The sequence below is a fragment of the Myxocyprinus asiaticus genome, chromosome 29 (assembly GCF_019703515.2).
Source record: "Myxocyprinus asiaticus isolate MX2 ecotype Aquarium Trade chromosome 29, UBuf_Myxa_2, whole genome shotgun sequence".
NCBI lineage: Eukaryota > Metazoa > Chordata > Actinopteri > Cypriniformes > Catostomidae > Myxocyprinus > Myxocyprinus asiaticus.
This window is the reverse complement of record NC_059372.1, coordinates 2535835-2549095: the sequence shown is the minus strand read 5'-3', so window position 1 is coordinate 2549095 and position 13261 is coordinate 2535835. Positions and strand designations below refer to the sequence as shown.

The following is a 13261-nucleotide window of genomic DNA, read 5'->3' as shown; positions in this document are numbered from 1 at the left end:
ACTCGACATTGTGTCGATGTAGTGACACTAAGGGTCACTCTTGGGAGCCCGAGACACCTCTGGTCTTTGATAAAAGGCCAATGAAAACTGGCGAGTGGTATTTGCATGCCACTCCCCCGGACATACAGGTATAAAAGAAGCTGGCGTGAAAACACTCATTCAGATTTTCTCTTCGGAGCCAAACGGTCGATGTTTACTGAGCTGACTGTTCATTCACCTCTACTGGATCTGATGGCACATTTCAGCGGCTTCTCCCTCCTCTGCACTGGTGCACTGCAGAGAACGCCCCTGGGCACTTCGGCAGAAAAAAAAAGAGAGTATATTTTCCTAAAAGAGTATGTTTCTCTAAAAGAGCGGCACGCATGGAACGTCTTTTTAAAGACGCATCTTTTTAAAGATGCCTTTCCGTTTGTGTGTTATTCCTGGTTGCGGTCGTTACCTCTCAACTTCAGACGGTCAAGATCGCTGTCTTTCGTGTCTGGGCGCGACCCACATGGAGACAGCATTCGTGGATGGTTCATGTACTCACTGCGAGAACATGGCCATGGCAACGTTGCGGTCACGGCTTGCTTTCGTAAGGAAGCAAGCCACCCCAGCGGCTCCCCGCCTCGGTCCTTCTACCTATGGGTATGAGGCGAGCGCGGCTAGCACTGGGGGCAATTTGAGGACCCCAATGGGACCACCTCCGCCGGATTTCCCCTCGCGGATCTCCCATTCCCCAGCACGCTCGTCTGCCCCGATCGGGCTTCCGGATGAGTCCGCCGGTTCGTCTCATGGCGAGTTCGACCTCTTGTTTGGAGCCCGTGAAGCTGATGAGCACTCAAGCGCAGCATCGGAGAGCGGGCTTGTCCAGTCGGACGCAGAAGCCTCAGCTGGGCTCCCCCCTTCGGGAATGATTGCCCAGTCACAGGCTGATTCGGAAATGATGTAAAGCAGCCATGCCCCGTTCCAGTGCCTTTCTTCCCGGAAGTGCACGAGGAGCTGACAAAATCGTGGGAGGCACTGTTTACTGCCCGGTCCCAATTTCTCAGTTCCCCCGCCCTCACTACCCTCGATGGCGGGGCGGCCAGGGGCTATACGGCGATTCCCCCAGTGGACAAGGCGCTCGCGGTGCACCTATGCCTGCAGAGCGCCGCCGCCCACGGCACGGATGCCCAAAGCTCCCGTCCAAGGCCTGTAGGTTCACGTCGTCACTGACGACCAAAGCCTACAGTGCTGCTGGACAACCCACCTCTGCCCTGCACGCCATGGCTCTCCTGCAGGTCCACCAAGCCAAGGCGCTGAAAGAACTGCACGAGGGTAGTTCTGCCCCAGATCTGATGCAGAAACTGCGCCCCGTGACCAACCTCGCTCTCCGGGCGATGAAGATCACGGCACGGTCTCTCGGGCGGGCGATGTCCACATTAGTGGTCCAGGAGAGCCACCTTTGGCTCAACCTGGTCGAGATGGGTGAGGCCAACAAGACACGGTTCCTTGCTGCCCCTATCTCCCAGGCTGGCCTATTCGGCGACACCGTCGAGGACTTTGCCCAGCAGTTCTCGACGGTGAAGCAGCAGACAGAGGCTATCCGGCATATCCTGCCCCGGCGCGGCTCAAGATCCCGCACCCCGTCTGCTCGTCGCCAAGGGCGTCCCCCTGCGGTGACTGCACCGGCTTCGCCGCAGCCCGCCCCTTCGGCCGGCCCCGGCGTGAAGCCCACCGCAGGTAGCAGACGCCACCCGTCTCATGGCCAGCCGGCAAGAACCCATGAAAGGCTTCAAAGCGCCCCTGAGACGGGCGACCCAGGGTCAACGAAACCCACTGCTTTGGAGCTGGTAAGAAGACCACTCCATCCCCCGGTGGAGGGCCGGATGGAGAATCTTTTGATGCCTTTTTATTTGATTTTGACACATGCCCAAGTGGCTGCGGTACCCAACAGTTCAGCAAAAGAGCGGTTTCCTCGTTCCCTGGGTCACATACCCGGTGTGCACGGCCATCATCATGACCACTGTCCACCTTTTTATCCTTCCAGGATTGGCGCTCCAGCAGCGGTCTCCCCGCCCCTGCACGCCCAGCTGTGGCACAGATCTGCCCCCGATGTAACAGTCCCCATGGGTTGCGAGGACAGGCCTCTTCCTCCCCTGTCCCAGGCTGTTCCGGGGGTGGTCACAAGGAGCCAGGTAAGTGCTTCGGTGTCCCTAGACTCAGCACGGCCACGACATGGGGAGGCACCTGGAGCTCCACCCCGCCGCGAGTTTTACAGCCCCTACTTTTACAGCTCCTGGGGCATATGGCATCCTCAGCGGTGGCCACCCTGCTCGGGTTGATGCATATGAGAACACTTCAGCACTGGCTTCAGACTCGAGTCCCGAGATGGACATAGCGCTGCGGGACACATTGCGTGGTCATCACACCGGTCTGTCACCGCCTCTTCAGCCCTTGGACAGACCTCATGTTTCTACGGGCAGGCGTTCCCCTAGAGCAGGTCTCCAGATGCGTCGTGGTCACGACAGATGCCTCCAAGACAGGCTGGGGCGTCGTTTGCAATGGGCACGCAGTCGCCGCCTTGTGGACGGGCCCGCGGCTGCATTGGCCCATCAACTGCCTCGAGTTGCTGGAAATTCTGCTCGGCCTGCGGAGGTTCCGGCCGTTGATCCAGGACAAGCATGTGTTAGTTCGGACATACAACACGGCAGCATATGTCAACCGCCAAGCTGGTCTGTGCTCTTGTTGTATGTCACAAATTGCCCGCCATCTCCTCCTCTGGAGTCAGCAGCACCTCAATTCGCTGCGAGCCACTCACATCCCGGGCGACCGCAACACTGCAGCGGACGCGCGGTCACGGCAAAATACCCTAAGGAGAGAGTGGAGACTCCACCCTCAGGTGGTCCTGCTGATCTGGAGTCGATTCGGACAGGCACAGGTAGACCTGTTTGTCTCCCAAGAATCCTCCCACTGCCCGCTCTGGTACGCCCTGACCGAGGCACCTCTCGGTATAGATGCGCTGGCAAACAGCTGGCCCCCTGGCCTGCGCAAATATGCATTTCCCCCAGTGAGCCTACTTTACTCACGCTTCTCGCGACAGCCCCCCCACGGCGAATTCCCCTGAGGAAGGACCTTCTTTCTCAGGGACAGGGAACCATCTGGCACCCGCGACCAGACCTCTGGAATCTCCGTGTCTGGCCCCTGGGCGGGACGCGGGGGGTAGACACGATCACTCAGGCTAGGGCTTTATGCCTTTAAGTGGCGTCTGTTCGCTAAGTGGTATTCTTCCCGATGGGAAGACCACCAGAGATGCGCAGTCGGATCGGTGCTTTCCTTCCTGCAGGAGAGATTGGAAGGGCGGCTCTCCCCTTCCACCTTGAAGGTGTACATAGCCGCTACAGCAGCACACCATGACACAGTAGACGGTAAGTCCTTAGGGAAGCACGACCTGATCATCAGGTTCCTGAGAGGCGCCAGGAGCCTGAACCCCTCCAGACCGCGCCTCGTTCCCTCATGGGACCTCTCTGTAGTTCTTCAGGGTCTACAGAGAGCCCCCTTTGAGCCTTTGCAGTCAGCTGAACTTAAGGCACTCTCTTTGAAGACTGCCCTCCTGACTGCGCTCACCTCCATCGAGAGGGTAGGAGACCTGCAAGCATTCTCTGTCAGCGAAACGTGCCTGGAGTTCGGTCCGGGCTACTCTCACGTGATCTTGAGACCCCGACCGGGCTATGTGCCCAAGGTTCCTAAGACTCCTTTTAGGGACCAGGTGGTAAACCTGCGAGCGCTGCCCCAGGAGGAGGCAGACCCAGCCCTGTCGTTGCTGTGTCCGGTGCGTGCTTTACGCATCTATTTGGATCGCAAGCAGAGCTTTAGGATCTCTGAGCAGCTCTTTGTCTGCTTTGGAGCACAGCGGAAAGGAAGTGCTATCTCCAAGCAGAGGCTCGCCCACTGGCTCATTGATGTCATAGCTATGGCATATCACGCCCATGACGTGCTGTCACCGGTAGGGCTAAGAGCCCATTCTACCAGGGGTGTAGCAGCCTCCTGGGCCCTGGCCAGGGGTGCCTCTCTAACAGACATTTTCAGAGCAGCAAGCTGGGCAACACCCAACACCTTTGCGAGGTTCTACAACCTCCAGGTGGAACCGGTTTCGTCCCGGGTAGTGGCACACAATACAAGCAGATAAGCCTGGGATAGCCGGCTGGGTGTATCGCACATAGCGCCTTTCACCTCCTCTGAGCTGAAGATGTGCGCCATTAACTCCCAGTAGTGTTCACAAACTATGTTCCCTGGTTGACTTCCTCCGAGCCCTGTGGCAGTCGAGTTTTTCGGAGAGACTCACTGCCGGCCCAGTACACGTGCTAAGAGCCCAGTCCTGGGGTAGATGCTCTGCATGTGGCGGTTCCCTGTAGGTAACTCCATGCGATGTATATCTTCCACTAATTCGTTTCCCTGTTGGCAAACTGCGTCTTGCTTGGGCAGAGCCCCCTCTGCCACAGTCTCCATGTTTGTAGTAACTCCTCCCCCGTTGGGTAGGATCTACCATGAGACTTCTCCACATAACATACTTCCGACATAGTTCGGCAAGACCACGTGAAATATTTTCCATTTAAATAACCCCCCCCCTGGGCGAGATGTGGTCTCCGCAGTGTCCTCCCCTAGGGAGGGACACCCCCCAACAAGACCTGGTCGGCCCAGTTGGATATTCCCCCTTTTTTAGGTAGTGGAAAAAATAGAAGGGGAGAAGAGGCCACGACTGGGCGAGCCTGTCTCTATCTTTTGGGTAGTTGACACTCATAACTATGTTGGGGGAGGTTACGTGTCGGCCTGGTGCGCTGGCTACGAGGCACACAGTTGTCTGCCCATAACACACCACCAGTTCACGTAACACAGTTCAGCCAGTTGCTGCGTTTTGTATAGGGACCCCTAGTGTCACTACATCGACACAACGTCGAGTGAGTGACAGATAGGGAATGTCATGGTTACTTGTGTAACCTCCATTCCCCGATGGAGGGAAAGAGACGTTGTGTCCCTCCTGCCACAACGCTGAACTACCCGCTGAAATGGCCAGACCTTGTCTCGGGTCCTCACCATAAAACCTGAATGAGTGGTTGCACGCCAGCTCCTTTTATACCCGCATGTCTGGGGGCGTGGCATACAAATACCACTCTCCAATTTTCATTGGCCTTTTATCAAAAACCAGAGGTGTCTCGGGCTCCCAAGGGTGACCCCCAGTGTCACTACATCGACACAACGTTTCGTTCCCTCCATCAGGGAATGGAGATTACACAAGTAACCATGACGTTAGTGTTTCATGACCCTTTAAATACAGGTTATGTTCTTTACCATGGTGGGTCGCCACTTGATGTCCATTGTAAAATCCAACCCACACAGGATGACGAATTAGAATAATAAAGTGTGCTTTATTCATTATTTGCAGCTTTCTTTTTCTTAAGTTGGAGGTCAAGCGCACATCATCACTGTTTCTTTTCCCTCCTCTGCTACACCGTAGATCCAAAAACGTGCAGCGCCACTGGTAAAAAAGCAGTGCAAAATACACTGTAGTACATGCACTTTTTTAATCTTAGCACTTAAAAATAAAAACAGCAGGGAAGTGTTTTGAGTGATAAAATGACTTGTAAAATGACAGTCGATTGACATGAAAATGTACATCAAAGGAAGAAACATACCTGAAGAAATATAATCATCTTCATCTCCCTGTTGTTCCTCTGCTGTGTTTTCTTCTTTTATCTCCTCCTGCTTCACTTCGATCTTCACTGGTGTCTGCAGCATCTGCTGTTCTCCAGCGTTACAGACAGAAGTCAGAGACTCTGTGGAGGTTTGATCACCATCATCATCTTCATTACCCTGTTGTTCCTCTACTTTGATTTCTCCTCTCCTCTTCATCAGGTTCCTGCAGTCCAGCAGCTTCACTGAACACATCTTCACTGGTATCTGCAGCATTTGCTGTTCTCCAGCATTACAGACAGAAGCCAGATACTCTGTGGAGGTTTGATCATCATCATCTTCATTACTCTGTTGTTCCTCTACTGTGTTTTCTTCTTTTATCTCCTCCTGCTTCACTTCGATCTTCACTGGTATCTGCAGCATCTGGTGTTCTCCAGCATTACAGACAGAAGCCAGAGACTCTGTGGAGGTTTGATCATCATCATCTTCTTCATTACTCTGTTGTTCCTCCACTGTGTTTTCTTCTTTTATCTCCTCCTGCTTCAATTCAATCTTCATTGGTGTCTGCAGCATCTGCTGTTCTCCAGCGTTACAGACAGAAGTCAGAGACTCTGTGGAGGTTTGATCACCCTGATTCCCATCAGTAGTACAGAGTAAAGTGAGCTGTGAGTCCTCTGTGTCTCTGGATCTCTGTTCAGAAAGTTTGTCCAGCAGCCGCTGTGGTGTGGACTGATCTCTGCCACTCCACACAGAATCCTGATATTCTGTGGAGGTCACATCAGTCACACACACTGAAGATTGACAGGAAACCTTTTCCAGCTGCTGAAAAACAACACAATCACATCTTTACCGTTCATCATATCACATCATTTGAAATCTTACAATCTCAACTTTAAGGATGAAATGAATTTTTAACCTGTAACCCGTCATCTCTCTCCATCAGCTTTGTCTGCAGTGACGTCACCTCTTTCTTCAGAGGAGAGATTTCTGTGATGAAATCATTAATATCCAGCATGGACAGATCAGTTCGTACTGAATTACTGCAGATCACATCCACCTGTTCTCTCATGATGAACATCTGAACACAAAAACATCATCATTTTAATGGACTGACATTCATTAAACTCAAAAAGATTATTATAGGATTATAAAAAGCTCTGTTAAATAACTTTGTTTCTGATATGGTAGCCTATAAATATAAATGTGTGCTTGGAGTTTGGTTTCATTTTCCTGACAGCAGGCACCCTCAAAAGTATAGAAAATGGCTATTATTCCCCACAAACTTTGCTTTTGTGACCAGGACAGTGATATTTTGAAATTTACCTATTTTCCAGAACATTCCAGATAGATTCAGTGCTGAGTAAACTTGGAGTAATTTCTAGAACTTTCCAGTAATATAAATAGTAGTATAAACACAGGGGCCTTAAGCCCACCAGTTCAGTTTAGTTACAGCTGCCTAAGTGGTTACATATCTGCATTTTTCTGAGATGGCATCAAGAGGCTGCAAGCATCCAGCAGATGCATTTTGCTATGTCTGCTCAAGATAGGAGCAAAAAAGTACTCCGTGGAAGCATCTGCTAAGATGTGTGAGGCCTACAAGGCATATTTCGGCATGCCTGCCAAAGATAAACCCTGGGCACCTCATTTCACCTGCGAGCACTGCAAAAAAAAACTCTGCAAGGTAAGATGGACAATTGTTGCTCAGAATTTTATGTTATAAAAATTTTTAAAACTGTAAAAGTTTTTAATTTTAGAATGTTTTACAATTTTCAATGTTATTGGAAAAAGATATATGAAAAATGTTGCGAGAATCTCTTACACATTAGTTATGAGTGATATAAATGTATTTATGTAGGATGGTACAAAGGGGAAAAGAGAGCCATGAAGTTCGCTATCCCAAGAATTTTGCAGGAACCCACTGACCACTCAAGCAAATGCTACTTCTGCACTGTGGACCCTTTCAAATGTCAGTCTGGCAAGAATGCACCTGCTCTCACGTATCCGGACCTTCCATCATCCATCGCCCCGGTGCCATACTCCCCGTACCCACTCCTCCGGAGAGAGAGCAGCCATCTTTAGAAGAGAGCAGCAAGTCAGAGAGCGAGGAAGACATTGTAGATCCAGATGACATTTTCAGAGGTGGAGCTGAGGAGAGAAACCCATACTACCCCAACCAAAAAGACCTCAACGACTTGATTAGAGATCTTGGTCTCACCAAGTCCAATGCCAAGCTTTTGACATCTAGGCTCAAGCAGTGGAACTTGTTGGATGAAAGTGTGCAAGTCGCAGATCAGAGGAAGAGTCCCAACCTTTTTCCAGCTTCTTCACCCGTCAAGATGGGCTCTGCTTCTGCCACAATGTGACCAGTCTGTTCGAGGCAATCGGAATTGCCTGTAACCAGAATGAGTGGCGCCTCTTCATTGACAGCTCATCCAGGAGCCTCAAAGCCGTGCTGCTCCATAATGGTAACAAGTACTCTTCTCTTCCCCTGGCTCACTCGGTGCAGTATGAAGTATGATGAGTACATTTGGGGGCTGATTCGTGAAAGTGATTTACAGTATAATCGTAAATCTCGAAAAACTACTCCCTTCTAAATCTTTTGTAGTCATTTATGTATTACTTTAGTATAGATACGTTAATTTGGATTCATATGTTGTTTTTTTCTGACTTTGTGAAAAGACATAAATTCACTCGTTTTCTCATTGGAAATAGGTACATTTCAAAGAATTACTGTCATGGTCACAAAAGCAAAGTTTGCAGGGAATAATAGCCATTTCCTATACTTCTGAGGCATAAGCAATTAGGAAATAACACTTACTACCCAGGAACAAAAATTGTGTTACATTGTGATCAGATATTATAACAGGCTTTATTTAACATATTTAAATAAAATAACAGAGTTTTTTAACATAAACTGGCCTTCATTTAACTAATTTTCAAACAGCCGATGAATTTAACAAGCTCATTTATCAGAAATTAAACATGATATTCTCACATTTCTGTTTGTTTCTCCTGAAAACATTGAGCGGTCATTGAGTCTGTCCTCTGCACTTCAATAACTGTCTGGTTTGGTTCAGCTACGAAATCAGACATCAGAAGACTACAAAGGCAAATTCGGACTGCTGAGAGGATTATTGGTTGCCCCCTGCCCCCCCTTCAAGAACTATACACTTCCAGAATGAGGAAAAAGGCTGGAAAAATCACTCTGGACCCCACTCACCCTGCCCATTACCTTTTTGAACTGTTGCCCTCTGACCGACGCTTCAGAGCTCTGAGCACCAGAACCGTCAGACACAGGAACAGTTTTTTTCCCTCAGGCTATCCATCTCATGAACAGTTAAAACTGCCCCATTGAGCAATAACTATGTGCAATACACAGTTTAGTCTTTCTTATATTTATCCAACACATCCAACCTCTTCTGCCATTTCATTCCTCTGAAAAAAACAAAAACCAAAAAAAAACATTTGCACTATGCATAACAGATTTGAATTTTGCACTGTACATAACAGATTTGTATTAGATTTGCACTACGTATGTGTATGTATGTCTGTACGTATGTGTATAATAATTTTTTATTATTATCTATGTCTTGCTGCTGTTTTTGTATTGTTGTACACTGGAAGCTCCTGTCACCAAGACAAATTCCTTGTATGTGTAAGCATACTTGGCAATAAAGCTGATTCTGAAACTGAATATTTTAAAGCATCCATCACAAAACTGCCACATACAGCCAGGGCGGCTGTGGCTCAGGTTGGGTGGGTTGGCCACTAATTGCAGGGTTAGTGGTTCGATTCCTGGCCCACATGACTCCACATGCCAAAGTGTCCTTGGGCAAGACACTGAACCCCAAGTTGCTCCCAATGGCATGGCAGCTCTGCCATCATTGATGTGTGTGTGTGTGTGTGTGAGAATGGGTGAATGAGTCGCAGTGTAAAGCGCTTTGGAACCACTAAGGTTAAAAAAATGCGCTACATAAGTGCAGACCATTTACCATTTTTACCATAATAAGACTATTTTAAGGTAATTAAAAATACACATAAAACAAATAAAAATCCCACAAATTATGTTAAACACATTGAAAACGTACCGAAATTAGTTCTTCTTTCATCTTCTTGTGTTTAATGGGGCTTTTCCATCTCCTACTGAACTGGAGTGTGGATGCAAATGTGAAAACTAATTTTGGGTTTTATTGTTACATTTTGGTGACTTTAGGAGCTGTTTTTTTCTAGACTATTTTCTAGTACTCATGTGTAGCACTAATGTAAATACAGATTGTTTCAAAAGTTCAATTTCATATTTGAATTTATTAAAGGCATTGTAACAATTGCCAAAATAAGCTTTTTTTCATTATATATCAAAAATGGTTGTTTGGTTGATGCCATTAACTACATTTCCATCCAAAGTTTTTTTTGCGACAAAGAGTGTAGCGCATCAAAAAGTTTACCAATATAGCTGATGGAAACGCAAATTTTCGCTAAAATTTCACACGTGTCAAAATAATATTTTTCCATTTAACTCTAGTGCATAAACTCTATGTCGATACTTCAAATGCCGTGAAAAATTGGTTTGGAAACATTTTTTTGCCAAGAACATAGGCATTAATACAAAAATATAGTGTCACATGACAGAACTGACCCCAATCGTTAGCCTGTGTTAATCATGACGACAAGGTATACATCCTTGAAAGCCAATTTATTGTACGTGAAGCATTACACACACTGTTATGGATTGGTCTTAACGGCATACCTGCACAGATCTGATACTGCAAACACATCTGCGTCATGACACTTCCAGGAGTGCCAACACAAACAACTCGTATCATGCACCTGTCATCGACAAGTGCAAGAAGAACAAATTAATGGCCACTCTTTGCAATTAATTTAATCGCGGTAGACATCCGAAAGGTACACAGTTAGCGATATACACACATTTCTGTATGGAAACGGTTTAAGAGCAGATTTCTTTTGCGATAAACCAAAACTTATATGAAAAAGTGTTTAAGCATGATGGCATCATCACACCATTTTTATCGATAAAAGGCCATGTGAATGAAAACAGTCAGGAGGAGGCAAATTTCGATTTTTTTAAATTCTTTTTTTTTTTTTTTTTTTTTACAAATTTTCACTTTGTCAATAAAAAAAACAGCACGAGAAGTGGATGGAAACTAGATTACTGGCAAACTCTATATTTTAGTACATTGGAACTCTGTTTTAAAATGGCATAATTTTAAAATAAATTTTTTAATTATGTTAAAGCATTCATGAAATGCTCTTTTTTATATAGTTTTATTATCTTCCGTCAGGTCCACTGATAAAGTTAAAGTTTTCTGCATTAAAACATTTTTCACCCTCTCTCTGGCCTGACATTGATCAAGTTTTGTGTTCCCTCACAATAAATTTACCATGATTTTACTACAATATCCATATTTTAACCACGATATTCAAAGTGACACCATAGTAATAACACAGGAAAATGAAAACTGTGGTTAATTTTGTGTTATTATGGTTTGACCACAAATACCATAGTTTAACTGTGGTTACTGTAGTAGTTTAATCATGGTATTTGAAGTAAAACCATAGTAATCACAAGATTAACCATGATAAATCTATAGTAAAATAAAAACATACAATAGAAAAATCACGGCTTTACTATAGTAGTTACCATGACAGTGTAATGTTTTTGTTTTTTGGTCTGAAACATGGTTTTATTATAGTAATATTGTAGTAAACATGACTGAGGTGGGCCATGTTTGTTTTAGTTTCTTTGGGACCAAAACCATGTTTTAATATAGATTATCCATGGTTAATCTTGTGATTACTTTAGTTTTATTACAAATACAATGGTTAAACTACCACAGTAATCATAGTTAAACTATAGTTATTGTAGTAAATCCATAATAATCACAAAATTATGTTTTTTAAACCACAGTATTCGTTTTCCTGTAGTATTATAGTTTCACTACGAATATCACGGATAAAATATGGTTACTGTAGTAAAATCATGGTAAATTTATTGCGAGGGAAAGTAAAACTATTTCAGAAAACAAATTCCCCCTGAAGAGGCTCTTAAGTTTTTTTGTTTGTTTCTCCTGAAACTGAATATTTTAAAGAGTCACAAAACCGCCACAAACGACGATAATAATCTTCTATTACGATCATTACAACGCCAAAGTGAGAAAAACACAAACATAAACTCACAAATTAAGTTAAACACATTCAAACACTTACAGACAAATTCTTCTTCTTCTTCTTGTGTTTAATGGCGCTTTTCCGTCTCCTACTGGACTACTACTTCTTCTCTTCGTTTTTTTTGGTGGATCGTAAACGAGTTTTAAAGGTGCATACCGCCACCTACTGTACAAGAATGTGTAACACCATGTCACTTAGCTAATATTCTATTATTCAATCTAGTGCATTTTAAAAAGGTAAAAAGTGCCCTCCTGATCTCTCTTACCCCTTCTTCCTCCTCTTCTGTTCCCAATACCCCTTTTAGATCCCACGCCTGTCCTGTTTCTCTTACTTTGTCATGCAAGTTTCTTCTGTCAGATTCACATATGGAACAATGCATAATGACATGTTCTACATTTTCTTTATCTCCAGTTAGCACACGTATTACTATTTCTTTTCCCTAGAACAGCCAACGTACTATTTAATCCTGAGTGATCTAGTCTGAGTCTTGTTATTATTATTTCCTCTCTTCTGTTCTTTTCTTTATAGATCTTTATTTTAACTAATATTTGAATTTTATAATATCTCCTTCCTTTCAGATCTTCATCCCACTTTTCCTGCCAATGCTCCATACCTTTATTCTTAATCAGGGCTTTTCCTTCTCCTTTTCCTAATGTTACTGATATTGCAGTTTCCTTTTGTAAGGCTTTTTTTGCAAGCAAGTCAGCACCCTCATTTCCTTTCAGGCCCTCATGAGCTGGCATCCAACAAAACTGCACATCAATAACATCTCTATGGATCCTAAACAAATTTTGAAATAGTTCTATGATAAGATATTCTCTATCACTTTTCCTCGATTGGATGCTTCCCAAAACATCAATTGAATCAGAGCATATTACCACCCTGTCCGGTTTAACCTCTTCAACCCATTGTAACCCAAGTATGACTGCCACTAATTCTGCTGTGTACACTGATAATCGGAGAGTCTTTTAGCTATGGATATTTTAAATTCAGGAATGTAAACACCGATTCCCACACCCCCCTTGCTTATTCTTTGACCCATCTGTGTAAATTTTAAAGTAGTTGAAATATTTATTTCTTACATATAAACTTTCTTTGTTACCCACTTCATTCATTTCCAATTTCTTTTCTTGTCTAATATATTAATATCTACTTCTGTTGCTAGATAAAGCCATGGTGGAATATTACTAAATGGGGAAGTCCTAGTGAACTCTATAGACTCCAAGCCATATTCCCTAGCTCTCCCTTTCCATGTCCATCCAAATCCACTTCTCTTAAATTTGTCATATTCCCAGCAGTTCTGAATTGTTATTTCTGTGGGGTTTTCCTCTCCACATCCTTTTAACCCAATCCAGCATGTAAGTGATAATTTTTCCAATGGTATTTCACCTGCTTCTATTAGAACAGCATTAATGGGGGT

General features: G+C 45.2%; 1 long non-coding RNA gene and 2 pseudogenes across 1 annotated transcript in view; 1 reads left to right on the top strand and 2 right to left on the bottom strand.

The window, feature by feature from the left end:
• Positions 1–13261, bottom strand: part of LOC127419870 (zinc finger protein ZFP2-like) — an 80861-nt pseudogene that overhangs the window by 27340 nt on the left and 40260 nt on the right.
• LOC127419885 (zinc finger protein 721-like) overlaps positions 1–13261 on the bottom strand; it is a 169500-nt pseudogene that overhangs the window by 123885 nt on the left and 32354 nt on the right.
• LOC127419889 (uncharacterized) overlaps positions 6166–13261 on the top strand; it is a 172910-nt gene continuing 165814 nt past the window's right edge. The window contains exon 1 of the long non-coding RNA XR_007893744.1: positions 6166–6271. This is a non-coding gene — a long non-coding RNA (uncharacterized LOC127419889). The remainder of the gene's footprint in view (positions 6272–13261) is intronic.